Source organism: Notamacropus eugenii, chromosome 4, assembly GCF_028372415.1.
Source record: "Notamacropus eugenii isolate mMacEug1 chromosome 4, mMacEug1.pri_v2, whole genome shotgun sequence".
Classification (NCBI taxonomy): domain Eukaryota; kingdom Metazoa; phylum Chordata; class Mammalia; order Diprotodontia; family Macropodidae; genus Notamacropus; species Notamacropus eugenii.
Genome location: NC_092875.1, coordinates 319,567,312 through 319,583,176, shown reverse-complemented (window position 1 = coordinate 319,583,176; position 15,865 = coordinate 319,567,312). Strand labels below are relative to the sequence as shown.

Genomic DNA, 15,865 nt, shown 5'->3' with positions numbered 1-15,865 from the left:
CCCTCCTTAGAGATTTTCCTAGCCTCATGGGTTAAGAGACTGTTTACCCCTTCACCTGATCCCACTGTTCCAGGATTTTTTCTGGGGAAATATTCTCTGGGCTCTTCAAAGTCAACAAGGGGAGAGACATAGAAATTACCAATCATTCTGCCGTTTTGGCTGCCCCCCTTTAGGTATAGTTCTGAATTGCTTTCCGGAATGGTTTAATCAGTTCACAACTCCACCAGCAGTTCATTAGTGTCCCAGTTTTCCCACATCCCCTCCAGCATTCAATATTTTCCATTTAGCCAATCTGATAGGTATGAGGTGGTACCTCAGAGTTGTTTTAGTTTGTATTTCTCTAATGAATGGTGATTTAGAGCATATTTTTCCTATGAGTATAGCTACTTAAATTTCTTTGTCTGAAAATTGCTCTTTCAGATAGTGATTGGTGGATTCTTTTGATTTCTCTTTTGTTCTCTGGTTATAATATATCAAGGAAGTTTTCTTTAACAATTTCTTGAAAGATGTTATCCAGCCTTTTTTTTTTTTAATCATGGATTTCAAGTAGTACAATAATTCTTATATTACCTCTCCTGGATCTTTTGTCTAGGTCAGTTTTTTTCTAATGAAAATTTCATATTTTCTTTTTTTTAACTTTTTTGATTTTTTTTTGTTTGTATCTCAATGTCTCTTAGAGTAATTAACTACCACTTGCTCAATTCTGATTTTTAAGGAATTATTTTCTTCAGTGAGCTTTTGTACTTCCTTTTCCATTTGACCAGTTCTGCTTTTTAGGGAATTATTTATCTCAGTAAATTTTTGTATGATTTTTCACATGCTGCTGACTCTTTTCATGATTCTCTAGCATTACTCTTGTGTCTTTTCCCAGTTTTTCTTCTCCTTCATCAGTTTGCTTTTTTAAGATCCTTTTTAACCTCTTCTAGCAATTCTTTTTGGACTTGAGACCAAATTCCATTTTTTTGAGTCTTCACATGTAGCCATTTTGACAATAATGTTCTCTTCTGAGTTTATGCCTTGATCCTCCCTGTCACTATCATAACTTTCTGTAGTCAAGTTCTTTTTTTGTCTTTTGCTCATTTTTTGGCCTTTTTTTGTGATGGTTTTGTATGTGAGAGTTGGACTCTGGTCTTCTACTCTCCCAAGCTTTTTGTGCTACTACTCAGGGTCTTACTATTGGCTTTCACTAGGTTTCAGAATTTAGCTTTTTACTTTTGCTGGAGGGTTTGTTACCCTTTTTGCTTGTGCTTGAGATGGAACTTCCCTGGATTTGGGGTTTGGCTGCTTGGCTGCCTTAGGGGTGAAACCTTTCTAATGGGTTGCTTTTGTAACAGACTCTTAATGGTGGCTGGCCTTGGAGGAGAGATCTTGTTGCCGGGCCCTGCTCAGCTTGCTATGGAAAGCAGGACTTCTCTATTATCAGGCCCTAGAAGAGTAAACTTATTGCTGGTAGGCCCCAGGAACAGGGCTTTACTTTTGGTCAGCAGTGGGGTCAAGACCTTGCTGGTGGCTTTTGCTGAGGGTGGGACTGCTACAGTGAGGGACCTTCCTGAGTACACAGACTTCCCACTTGCTGAGGGAGCTGCTGGTTTGCAGGAGGGTGGGGCCTTGCTGATGGATTGCCACATGCTTGGAGCCTTGCTACAAACCCCCTGTGCTGAGCATGGCTGTTGCTTCTGCTGCTGCTGCTCTTGGACCTTGCTTCCCTCCTACCCCAGTGAGACAGACCTTTCCAACCACACCAGCATGCTTCTTTCCTGCTCCTAAATCAATTCAGAGGTGATTTTCTAGTTGTTTGGAAGGAAATTTGGGAGGGCTTCAGAGGGTTCCATTCTCACTCTGCCATCTTGTCACCCAAAGTCCTCTCCTGATTCTTTTTATAACCTGCATTTCCTGTGTCCTCCTACTTTTCTCTCAGTAGCTCAAATCAGGTAATGATCCATGCCTAACATAGATATGAAACTCAAAAATTCCACCTTTCTGTCAGGTATCTCCCTCAAATCTTCTCATAGTCTTCAGAAAGTTATTTTTATTGCAATTTTTCAGTTATAACCTTCAAAACTCTGAAAATAATCACAAGCAAATGAGCTTATGGACTACAGTACCCTGCAACTGTTATTTCAGCTAACTGTCTCTCTTCAGATGGGTCCTATGATGTTCTCTCCTTAAGTCCTAAGAACAGTTTTTATCCTCAAGTTTAGCTGAGAGGATGTGTTTACTTTTAAGCTGATTTTCTCAGTTTTTCTTACATAGATGTCCTTTTTTTCTCCCCCTTTCATCAAGCAAAATGTCTGCATATTAAAGAGGCAGAATCCTACAAATAGATTCTGATATTCAAGTTCCCTTCCTTTCACATTATTCTTTTAAGTTCTAATCTTCTGATGATCGGAAGCTTTTGTTCTTATTGTTGCCTAGCTACCAACATAGCATGCTGAACCTTTCTTATTGTTAGGTTTACATCTTTACAGATGTTACTGATAAAGCCCTTTTCAGTGAACAAGTGTTTTTTAATGTGGACTACATTTTTAAAAACACAGTCAGTCAGCTCATTATTTTTGGACCATAACCTTTTTCTTTTGTTTATAGTAGTAACAGAAAGGGCTTTGTAAATCCATTTATTTTGCTTTCATCCCTGAAATGTGGGTGTACTTGTATTGATCACAAAGGAAATTCATTTCTTTAGCTATAAAAATAGAAAGCAGTACCTATTAAGCAATTTACATTTAAAGCATTTAATGCTTTATTGAAGATATTTGTAGTAATTATAGAATTATTTAATAATGTATTTCATTGTCTGAAATCAATTGACTTTTCAAGTTAAGGATGAGAGCTGTACTTCTAAATAAATATTTTCTCTGTTTAGCAGAATTGTTAATGATAATTGAATCCTAAAGACTAGATCATATTTATCATGAATTTTTCATTTATAAAATATTCGTTTGTTGCTTCAAGATTTACAAATACTTTTAAAACTTCTTTTTAAATTAATAAAAATCTATTTTCTCTCCCTCTCGCTCCATATTAACAAGTATGCATAGACAAGCAAAACAAATTCCCTCCATGGGCATGCTTAAAAAATGTATGTCTTATTCTACACTCTGAGCCCATCCCCTCTATTAGGAGGTGGGTAGCTTGCTTCATTACAAGTCCTTTGGAGTTATTGCATTGATCTGAGTCCTAAACAACTTTCAGTTTGTTTTTATAGGGTTGTTAATTGTATAAATTGTCCTCCTGACTTAACTTTTCATCAGTTCCTAGAAATCTTCCCAGGTTTCTTGGAAAACCATTCTTTCCAGCATTTCTTATGGTTCATAATATTCCATTGTATTCATTTACCATAATTTGTTCAGTCATTCCCCAATTTACAAGTATCCCTCCCTTAGTTTCCAGTTCTTTGTTACTGCAAAAGAGCTGCTACTATAAATATTTCAGTACACATATGGTTCCTTTTCTTTTTTCTTTGATCCCTTCAGGATATAGGCCTAGTAGTGGTGTTACTAGGTCAAAAGGTATGTACATTTTAGTAAATTTGGGGGCACAGTTCCAAATTGCTTTCCAGAATGACTGGATCATTCACAACCCCACCAGTAGTGCATTAAGGTTCCTATATTCCTGCAACTGTTTCACTGGTTGTCTTTTTTCTTTTTTGTTAACTTGGCCAAGTCTGATGGATGTGAGGTGGAACCTCAGAGATACTTTCATTCAAATTTCTCTAATTCTTATCAATTTAAAGTGTTTTTTTAAAAATATAGATAGATAATTTTGATTTCTTCCTAAAAAATCTGCCCGTTCAAGAGGCAGAGCCAAGATGGCAGAATAAAGGTATGAACTCACTGAATACTTCCAAATTCCTCTCCAAACAACTTTGAAATGATGTGTCAAATTAGGTTTTAGAATGGCAGAACCAACAAAAGTTTGGGATGAAAAAATTTTCTAGCCCAAAACAGTTTAGGAGATTGGCAAGAAAGGTCTGTCTCATTAGAGTGGTGGTAAGACCTGGAAAGCCATTCAGTGCAGGCCATGCCCCAGTCAGACAGCAGCAGGCATGTAGCAGCAACTTTGGGAGCTCTCAACCCACACACAGTACAGGGGTCAGACAACTGATTAGAAAGAGATTATAGGGGACCTTTTCTTGGCACCGGGAGCAGAATCCTATTGCAATCACCCATACATAGTTCTGGATTGCAGTTCCAGGGTGAAGAAGAACACTAGTGCCCAAACTTGTGGTGTGATGTGGGAACAGAGGCCTAGTCACAGGTATAGGACAGAGAAAAGTGCTTGCAGGTCCAAGGCAGAAAGGAGCACTAACACTTGTGGCCATAGGAGAGCAGAGCCCTAAGTTAAATTTCCAGGGCCATAAATAGTGAAAGTACTTGTGGCTACAGGGGAGCAGGGGCCCTGGTCACAGTTGCAGGGCAGAGAAAAGTTCCAGGAGAAAAGTGACCAAACTTCTCTTTAGATCATATCACCTTAGAAGATATAAAAACTTACAGGCCCCCAGAACTAGCTCTGAAAACAGCAGCATAAAAACCCTGAAGCCTGGTACAATGTCCTCTCAACCCTGGGAGCAAATTGCAGCTTTAACTTAAAGTTAAAAGTCAAGAAATAGTCTGGAAAAGTTATAAAACAATTAAAAAAAAACCGACCACAGAAAGTTACTGTGGTGACAGGGAGGAGCAAGATACAAACTCAGAAGAAGACAACTAAGTCAAAACAACTACATGTAAAGCTTCAAAGAAAAATGTCACAGTTCCAAATTGTTCAAAGTCCCCAAAAGAATTCCTAGAAGAGCTCAAAAAGGATTTTCAAAATCAAATAAGAGAGGTAGAGAAAAAATTGGGAAAAGAACTAAGAGTGATGTAAGAAATTAATAAAAGAGTCAACAGAGTGGTAAAGGAGGCACAAAAAATACTTAAGAAAACAAAATCTTAAAAAACCGAATTGGCCAAATGATAAAAGAGACACAAAAATCCACCGAAGATAAATCCTTACCTAAAAAGCCAAATTGGCCAAATGGAAAAAGAGAACAATGCATCAGTAAAGTAGAGAAAGAACAGATCGGTGAATTGAACATGCAACTAAAAAAAAAAACCTAGAAAAAGAACATTAAAAATCCCCAATTAAATACCACATTTGAAATCCTAAAAATCAATAAAATTAAAAGTAAGGAAACCATTGAACTAACAAATAAAATTAGGAGCTGGGTTTGGGAGGGAACAATAAAATACATAAACCACAAATTTGATTTAAAAAAAAAAAAGAAAACCAAATTGCCAGTATCAAAAATGAAAAGAGTGAATTCACCACCAAAATAGAGGAAACTAAAGCAATCGTTAGGAGTTATTTTGTCCAATTTTATGCCAATAAATCTGACAATCCAAGTGAAATAAATGAGTATTTACAAAAATATAAGTTGCCCAGATTAACAGAGGAGGAAATACAACACTTAAATAATCCTTTCTGAGAAAAAGAAATTAAACAGGCTATCAGTAAGCTTCTTAAGAAAAAATCCTCAGGCCTAGATGGATCCACAAGTGAATTCTATTGAACATTTAAAGAACTGTTAATTCCAATATTTTATAAACAATTTGGAAAAATAATCAAAGAAGGAATCCTACCACATTCCTTTTATGGTACAAATATGGTGCTGATACCTAAACCGGGAAAAGCCAAAACAGAGAAAGAAAGCAAAAGACTAATAATTTTCCTAATGAATATTGGTGCAAAAACTTTGAATAAAATAGGATCAAGATGATTACAACAGTATCTCCAGGTGGGATTTATAACAGGAATGCAGGACTGGTTCAGTATTAGGAAAACTATCAGTATAGTTTATCATATCAGTGAGAAAAAAATCATATGGTTATCTCAGTAGATGCAGAAAAAGCTTATGACAAAATACAATACTCATTACAAAAATATTAAAACGTACAAATAAATGGAGCTTTCCCCAAAATAATATATAGTACCTGTCAAAAACCATCAGTAAGCATTATTTGTAATGGGGATAAACTAGAAGTCTCTCCAATACAATCAGGGGTGAAGCAAGGTTATGTCCTTTATCACCACTATTCAATATTGTACTAGAAATGCTAGCTGTAGCAATAAAACAAGAAAAAGAATTTGAAGTAATTAGGATAGGCAATGAGGAAGCAAAACTGTCACTCTTTGCAGATGATATGAAGGTATACTTAAAAAATCCTACAGAATCAACTCAAAAATTAGTGAAAATAATTAACAACTACAGCAAAGTTAGGGGATATAAAATAAATCCAATAAATCATCAGTATTTCTACTAACAAAGTTCAGAAGCAAGAAATAGAGAAATATAATATATAAATACTTGGGAATCTTTCCTGGCAAGACAAACCCTTGAACTATTTGAATACAATTACAAAACAAAATACAAATAAAGTCAAATTTAAACAGTTGGAAAAAGTATTAATTACTTATGGGTAGACCCAAGCCAATATAATAAAAGTTAAAATTCCATCTAAATTAATTTGCTTATTCAGTGCCATGCGACTCAGACTACCCAAAAATTGCTTTATAGAGTGAGAAAAAAAATCATAAAATTCCTTTGATAGAAGAAAAGGTAAAAAATATCAAGAGTCAATGAAAAAGAATATGAAGATGATTTAGCAGCAGTAGCTCTCAAACTGTATTGCAAAGCAGTAATCTTCGAAACAATCCAGTACTGGCTAAGAAATAGCATAGTGGGCAAATTCTAGAGTAGCAGAAGCCACAAAATGACAGATTGAAACAGATTTCTAGCCCAAGACATCCTGGAAGGCTCACAGGAAAGGTCTATCACACCAGGCTCAGAGCGGAGCACAGCCCAGCCTGGGCCCCACTGCACAGAAAGGATTGATGCAGGCTTCAGGGTGTGGAATCACAGGTAGCAACTATAGTTCCCAGATTTCTCAACCTGCAAATATCAAAGACAGTTTCGAAGGTCAGTAAGAAAGCTCTTTCATCTGGGTGAGAGGGAAGTGAGGTCAGGCCCCAGCCCTGGCCCCAGGGTAGCCATGTTCACTTTTGGAGCACTTAGCCTAAAGACCCTGGGGGAATTGAGGAACTGATCTGGGTCTCAGTCCTGAGTGGCAGTCCTGGGGCAAGGAGGAACACTGGCACTGGCATGGTGGAACTGGTGATGGCTGTGGAGAGGGAACCCTACTTGCAGTTCCAAGGCAGAAAAGAGTGCTTGTGGTTTCTCACAGACCAGAGCACAATCCAGAAAAGGAGTAAAATCCTCTCCCTTGATTGTGCCACCTTGGAAGAACTGAGAATTTACAGGTCTCTAGAGATATCTCAGAGAACAGCTGCACAAAACCTCTGAAGCCTAGAGTAGTATACCCTACACTTGACAAAGGAGTCAAAAGTCAAGTAATTGACTGGGGAAATGCCCAAAAAAGGGAAAAATATAAGACTATAGAAGGTTACATTCTTGGTGAAAAGGTTTTCTCTTCCATCATTTTGGATGAGGAAGAACAAAGTATACTATCAGAGGAAGAGATCAAAGTCAAGGCTTCTCCATCCAAAATCTCCCAAAAAAATATGCAATGGTTTCAGGCCATGGAAGAGCTCAAAAAGTATTTTGAAAATCAAGCAAGAGAGGTGGGGAGAAAATTGGGAAGAGAAATGAGAGCAATGCAAGAAAATCATGAAAAGCGAGTCAACAGCTTACTAAAGGAGAACCAAAAAAAAATGGTGAAGAAAATAACACCCTTAAAAACAGTCTAACTCAAATGGCAAAAGAGATCCAAAAAGCCAATGAGGAGAACAATGCCTTGAAAAGCAGAATTGGCCAAATGGAAAAGGAGGTTCAAAAGCTCATTGAAGAAAATCTTTCTTTAAAAATTGGAATGGAGCAGATGGAAGCTAATGACTTTATGAGACACCAAGAAATTAAAACCAAAAGAATGAAAAAATAGCAGACAATGTGAAATATCTCGTTGGCAAAGCAGCTGACCTGGAAAATAGATCCAGGAGAGATCATTTAAAAATTATTGGTCTACCTTAAAACCATGATCAAAAAATGGGAAAACTGCCCAGGTATTCTAGAACCAGAGGGTAAAATAGAAATGGAAAGAGTTCACTGATCGCCTCCTGAAAGAGATCCAAAAAGAAAAACTCCTAGGAATATTGTAGCCAAATTCCAGAGTTCCCAAATCAAGGAGAAAATACTGCAAGCAGCTAGAAAAAAACAATGTGAGTATTGTGGAAATACAATCAGGATAACACAGGATCTGGCAGCTTCAACATTAAGGGATTGAAGGGGTTGGAATGGGATATTCCAGAGGTCAAAGAAACTGGAATTGAAACCAAGAATCACCTACCCAGCAAATCTGAGTATAATACTTCAAGGGAATAAATTCAGCAATATAGAGGACTTTTAATCATTCATATTGAGGAAAAGACCAGATCTGTATAGAAAATTTGACTTTACAAGAATCAAGAGAAGCATGAAAAGGTAAACAGGAAAGAAAAATCATAAAAGACTTTCTAAAGCTGAACTGCTTACATTACTACATGGAAAGAAAATATTTGTAACTCTTGAATCTTTTGTCAGTATTTGGGTAGATGAAGAGATTATACACACACACACACACACACACACACACACATATAGACAGAGAGTACAGGGTGTGTTAAATCAGAAGAGATGATATCCACACACAAAAAATAAATAAAATAAAAATTGAGGGGTGAGGAAGATACAGGGAGGAGAAAGGAAGAAATGGAATGGTGCAGGCTATAACTCATAGAAGTGATAGGTCTATATTGTAAAAATATATATATGTATATATATAGCACAAACTGGGGCAAATTTATAATCATAGAAGTTGTTCTCCAATTGATGAATGGTCAAGGGAAATGAACAGGCAGTTTTCAGAAGAGGAAATCAAAGCTATCTATAGTCATGAAAAAAATAACTTGATTGAGGAAGTTCAAATTAAAACAACTCTCAGGTACCCCCTCAGACCTATCAGATTGACTAATATGACAGAAAAGGATAATGACAAATGTTGGGGGCATGTGGAAAAATTGGGACACTAATACACTGTTTGTGGAGTTGTGGACTGCTAAACCATTCTAGAGAGCAATTTGGAACTATGCCCAAACTGCTATAAATCTGTGTACCCTTTGACCCAGCAATACCACTAGTAAGTCTGTATCCCAAACAGATCAAAGAAAAAGGAAAATGACTTATGTGTACAAAAACTTTGATAGCAACTCTTTTTGTGGTGGCAAAGAATTAGAAATTGAGGGGATGCCTACCAGTTAGGGAATGACTGAACAAGTTACGGTGTATCATTGTGATGAAATACTATTGTGCTATAAGAAATGATGAGCAGGATGCTCTCAGAAAAACCTGGGAAGACTCATATGAATTGATGAAAAATGAAGTGATCAGAACCAGGAGAACATTGTACATAGTAACAGCAATATTATATAATGACAATTTTTGAATGACTTAGGTATTCTCAGCAATACAATGATCCAAGACAATTCCAAAAGACTTTTCATGAAAAATACTTCACACCTCCAGAGAAAGAACTGATGGAGTCTGAATGCTGTTTGAAGTATACTTTTTTTGCTTTCTTTTTCTTATGTTTTTTTATCCATGTTTTCTTTTGTAACATAGCTGATTTGGAAATAAGTTTTGCATGACTGTACATATATAATCTGTATAAAGTTGCTTGACTTCTCAAGGAACAGGGAGGGGACCAAAGGAGGGAAATAATTTGGAACTCAAAATTTTAAAAAATCATGTTTAAATTGTTTTTACATGTAATTGAGGAAAAAAACCAGATTTTTAGAAATTTGCATGTTCATATTCTTTGACCATTTATCAGCTATGGAATGAGTCTTAAGAGATTTAAATCAGTTTCTTTATATGTTTTGGAAAAGAGACTTACCAGTGAAGCTTCTTGCAAAAATTTTTTTCCCCAGTTACCTGTTTCTGTGAAGTACTCTTTTTGGAAGAATTCTCTAAGATGTGTAGTACCAGTATTATTATTATTGCCATTTTACATGTGAGGAAATCTTCTCACAGGGATTAAGTGACGTGCCTTCCTGGTCACACAGCTAGTACTTGTGGAGCCAGGATTCAACCTCAAGTCTCCTGACTCAAAGTTGATTGCTATTTCCCCTGTAACATGCTGTTTCAGCTTCAGTATTAAAAATTACTTATGTCAGAATTGACAATGAACTGGTTTGCTCTCCATGGACTAAAAAAAAGCCTTGTGAGCCTAGGAGGTCAGGTATGTAATCCACATTGCTTTTTTATTTCATTTTTGATTGCTTTTCATAGAAATCTGTGTTGCTAGAGGGTTTGGAGGAGAATGAGTATTTTTGCTGTGACCATTAGTATTTGTTTTCTTATTGATCCAAATGAAATGACTCATCATCAAAAAATATTTATTCCTTGATACTGTAAACACATGTGTATTAACTAGTGGGAGGAAGGCATTTAAAAAAAGTATACAGTATTTATGCTACCATTTGACTATTAATGTCTGGTAAGATACAAAGTAGCACAATCATATATACTCCCCAACCGCTTAGGTATTAGCATATTGCCCTCAAACTGTTAGTACTTTATGAACCTCTGAAATAAATTTGTCCGATGTTTAAATGAAATCATCCTTTTAAAAATTTTGAGTTTATTTCCTTCTTCTTATAAAAAGTGTTTTCTTTAAGTGCTGGCTTCCTTTTTATGTCTTTCATAGAAGCTCCACTTTGAACCGATTAGAAGTTAAAATAACTAAATGTAGTAATTCTTTTTCCAGCTGTTCCTCACACAATTACAGTTCTCTTTTTCTCTTTATATACTCTAATTGTTTTGCCAGGTGCAAAAGACTCTCAGTGGGGTAAGCTGTTAGTGTTCCAATGCAACTGTATTAGATTATATATTGGCTAGATTATATGTTATGTTTGAGTTGTCTGCAAATGATATTTTTAAAATTTGTAATAACATATGATGGGTGCCATATCATCACATAAAGCCAAATTCTCCCAGCTTCCAAAAAAAAGTATTAGAATTACAATAAAATGCATCTTTTTTCATCATATGAAGTGGCCTATTACATTAATAATAGAAATACTTTCTAATAAAAGGGGTGGACTTTTTTTCTTTTCAACAATTAAAAAAATTTTAAACTTTAGGAAAATGCCCTAAGAATAACAGTACATACCATTATTTGTTCAGTCAACCAGTCAGTAAATATTTATTTGGTGCCTACTATATGTCAGGCACAATGTTAAGTGCTCGGAATACAAAGAAAGCAAAAGACAATCAGGGAGCTTACATCACTTTAACAGTTGTTAAAATGATGAAATTCCTGAAATTAAGAACATCAATTGGTATTAATAGTAGTATATTTCTGCTTATAAATAGCCTGTTTCTGAGTTCTGCCAGAAAAAAACCTATTAAACAGTCCTTGATGATTTTGAAGAATTAATTCATTTTATGTACGTAGGCAGTTTGATTTTTCTGACTCACCACAATTTAAGGTTCCATTATTTAGTCATTTTACTTTTTTACTTTTTGTTATTTAATAATTTTAATTAATTTTAGCTTACATTTTATATTTTAATAATTTAACATTTTAATTGTTATATTTATAGTTAATTGATTATTTTAATATTACTACCTGAAGTAAGTGTGTATAACCAGGATCAATGCGTGTAGTTTCTGTTCACATAGGAATCAACTGTTTTTACCTTAGTGTCTGTACTGAAAAAGATGAGCTACTACAACTTTATTTCTAGTTCTCACTTATTTCTTGACTTCTCTTTACTTCCTAATATGTAAAACACTTATTCCAGTTCCATAAGCTCCCTTCTTTCTATATATAGCCCTATCATGGGCCTATATCCTCTTCCCATTCCTTTTATTTTCAGGTAGTCTAGTAATTTTAAAATTATCTCTCCTGAATCCATTTCCCAGGTCAGTTGTTTTTCCAGTGAAAGATTTCACATTGTCTTCTATTTTTTCATGCTTTTGGTTTTGTTTTGTAATTTCTTGATTTCTCATAAAGTCATTAGCTTCCGTTTGCTGCATTCTAATTTTGAAGGAATTATTTTCTTCAGTGAGCTTTTGGACCTCTTTTTCCATTTGCCCCTTCCTGCTTTTTAAGGCATTCTTCTCATTGGCTTTTTGGACCTCTTTTGCCATTTGGGTTAGTCTAATTTTAAAGGTGTTATTTTCATCAGCATTTTGGGGGGTTTCCTTTAGCATGCTGTTGACTTGTTTTTCATGTTTTTCTTGAAATCATTCTTATTTATCTTTCCAATTTTTCCTCTACTTTTCTTAACTTGATTTTCAAAATCTTTTTTGAGTTCTTCCATGGCCTGTGACCATTTCATATTTTTCTTGGGGGCTTTGGATGCAGGAGCTTTGGCTTTGTTGTCTTCTTCTGGTTGTATGCTTTGATCTTCCTTCTCACCAATGATGTAAGAAAATACCTCTTCCCTGAAAAAGTAAGAATCTATAATGTTTCTTTTTCCACCATTTGCTCATTTTCTCAGCCAGTTCCTTGACTTTTGAGCTCTTTGTTAAATGGAGGGCTCCAGAAGCAGCCGTAGCTTCAGCAGTGGCTGCTGCTGCCCAGGGGATAGCATGAGGGGAAGAGGGGGAGTCTGGGACTGAACCACACTCCCCCTCTCAACCAGGTGAGAGACCCTTCCCACTGACCTTCGAGGCTGTCTTTAGTGTTTATGGGTTAAGAAGCCTGGAAACCACTATATAGCCACCACCAGTTCAGTCCCCTAAGGCCTGCTTCAGATGTATTTGGGCCAGCATGAACTATACTCCACTCTCAACCTGGTGTAATAGACCTTTCCTGTCAACTTTCCAGATTGTCTGGAGCTGGAAATTTGCTTCAGTCTGTCATTTTGTGGCTTTTGCTGCTCTAGAATTTGTTTAGAGTTGGTTTTTACAGGCTTTTTTGAGGGCTTTGGGAGGAGAGCTCTAGCAGGTCTCTGCTTCTACTCCTCTGTCTTGGTTCCTACCATGCATTCCTTTTATTTTCATAGGAGGGTGTGTCCAAGGCTCCTCTTTATTTATTCTGTTCACAGATGTGGTCTACTTGCAAGTATATACTATACTATAATCTGTTATTCCTTGCCTGGGCAAATATAACTTGTATAAAAAACAAGTTCATTTGTCTCATAAAGGAAGTAGGTAACTATTACAGGTCAAAGCACATGGTATTCTTCTTTTATTTCAATGTATAGGTTATTTGCTACAGATGTACCATACAAGCTTACACTTATAAGTGGTCTTCAAGGTAGCCTAAAGAACACATTAAATATGGTTAATGGCGTAGTGAGTCAAGATTAAGTAGTATATTCACATCTTAGAGGCTGCTGAGCAAAAACTCTCTTAATGATTTTAATAGCCCAGTGAATGTGGACAGTATATAAAAAAGTTTGACATTCAGAAATCAAAGAAGAGCCTTTGCACATACAAGAAGAAAAATTGTTTAACACAGAAGAAAAATGTTTTTAAAAGAAGAAATGTTCCCACAACGCACAGAACGGCTAGAGGGGATCAACTCACGGTGAATTCTGCACCCAGAGGCCATGGAATATTGGAGCGACAGAGATTTCTGTTCCGGAGAGACCTGCAAACCTCTCGCGGGGGGTCCTTTGCGCTGCGGACTGGGCGCCGGGACTGGGAGCTGAGTGCAGCCCTGCAGCGGCCACGACACCGTGAGGAAAAGATCCGAGCGGGCTACAGAGACGGGATCTCCAGCAGCAGCACAAGCCCTCCCACCCGCAGGTGAAGAGGGTCGGTGAGAGAGTCTCTTTGGCGGGTCGAGAGGGGAGTGGGGTGCCCCCATGGCTCGGGCCCCCCCCCCCGGGAGATAGAAGCTGAGAGGCGGCTGCAGACAGGGGCTCCCCAAGCGGGCGGGAGCCTGGATCCATTGTGGAAGGTCTGTGCATAAACCCCCTGAGGGAACTGGGCCTGAGAGGCGGCCCTGCCCCGACCTGACCATCTGAACTTAATTCTCACACTGAATAGCAGCCCTGCCCCCGCCAAAAGCCCTAAGGCGGGAAGCAGCATTTGAATCTCAGTCCCCAAACGCTGGCTGGGAGGATCAGGAGGTGAGGTGGGTGTGAGGAGAATATTCAGAGGTCAAGCCACTGGCTAGGGAGAATGCCCAGAAAAGGGAAAAGAAATAAGACTATTGAAGGGTACTTTCTCAGAGAAAAGACACTTCCTCCCTTCCTTTCTGATGAGGAAGAACAATGCTTACCATCAGGCAAAGACACAGAAATCAAGGATTCTGTGCCCGAGCCCACCCAATGGGCTCAGGCCATGGAAGAGCTCAAAAAGAATTTTGAAAATCAAGTTAGAGAGGTGGAGGAAAAACTGGGAAGAGAAATGAGAGGGATGAAAGAGAAGCATGAAAAGCAGATCAGTCCCCTGCTAAAGGAGAACCAAAAAAATGTTGAAGAAATTAACACCTTGAAAACTAGCCTAACTCAATTGGCAAAAGAGGTTCAAAAGGCCAATGAGGAGAAGAATGCTTTCAAAAGCAGAATTAGCCAAATGGAAAAGGAGATTCAAAAGCTCACTGAAGAAAATACATCTTTCAAAACTGGAATGGTACAGATGGATGCTAAGGACTTTATGAGAAAGACAGATATCACAGAACATAGCGAGAAGATTCGAAAAATGGAAGATAATGTGAAATATCTTATTGGAAAAACAACTGACCTGGAAAATAGAATCAGGAGAGACAATGTAAAAATTCTGGCACTACCTGAAAACCATGATCAAAAGAAGAGCCTAGACATCATCTTCCATGAAATTATCAAGGAAAACTGCCCTGAGATTCTAGAACCAGAGGGCAAAATAAATATTCAAGGAATCCGCAGAACACCGCATGAAAGAGATCCAAAAAGAGAAAGCATTGTGGCCAAACTCCAGAATTCCCAGGTGAAAGAGAAAATATTGCAAGCAGCTAGAAAGAAACAATTCAAGTATTGTGGAAATACAATCAGGATAACACAAGATCTAGCACCCTCTACATTAAGGGATCGAAGGGAATGGAATAGGATATTCCAGAAGTCAAAGGAACTAGGACTAAAACCAAGAATCACCTACCCAGCAAAACTGAGTATAATACTTCAGGAGAAAAAATGGTCTTTCAATGAAAGAGAGGATTTTCAAATTTTCTTGATGAAAAGACCAGAGCTGAAAAGAAAATTTGACTTTCTAACAGAAGAATGAAGAGAACCATGAAAAGGTGAACAGCAAAGAGAAGCCATAAGGGACTTACTAAAGTTGAACTGTTTACATTCCTACATGGAAAGACAATATTTGGAACTCTTGAAACATTTCAGTATCTGGGTACTGGGTGGGAGTACATACACACACATGCACACACGCACACATACATAGAGACAGAGTGCACAGAGTGAATTGAAGAGGATGGGATCATATCTTAAAAAAAAAAATGAAATCAAGCTGTGAGAGAGAAATATTGGGAGGAGAAAGGGAGAAGTTGAATGGGGCAAATTATCTCTCATAAAAGAGGCAAGCAAAAGACTTATTAGTGGAGGGATAAAGAGGGGAGGCAAGAGAAAAACATGAGGTCTACTCTCATCACATTCCACTAAAGGAAAGAATAAAATGCACACTCATTTTGATAGGAAAACTTATCTCATAATACAGGAGAGTGGGGGACAGGGGCACAAGCAGGGTGGGGGGGAGGATGGAGGGGAGGGCATGGGGAGGAGAATGCAATCCGAGGTCGACACTCATGGGGAGGGAAAGGATCATAAGAGAATAGAAGTAATGGGGGACAGGATAGGATGGAGGGAAATATAGTTAGTCCTATACAAC

At 37.4% G+C, this 15,865-nt stretch overlaps 2 protein-coding genes across 2 annotated transcripts in view; one reads left to right on the top strand and one right to left on the bottom strand.

The window, feature by feature from the left end:
- Positions 1–15,865, bottom strand: part of CWC27 (CWC27 spliceosome associated cyclophilin) — a 322,938-nt gene that overhangs the window by 286,776 nt on the left and 20,297 nt on the right. The window lies entirely within an intron of this gene.
- The window catches only part of SREK1IP1 (SREK1 interacting protein 1), a 52,833-nt gene that overhangs the window by 19,930 nt on the left and 17,038 nt on the right, over positions 1–15,865 (top strand). The window lies entirely within an intron of this gene.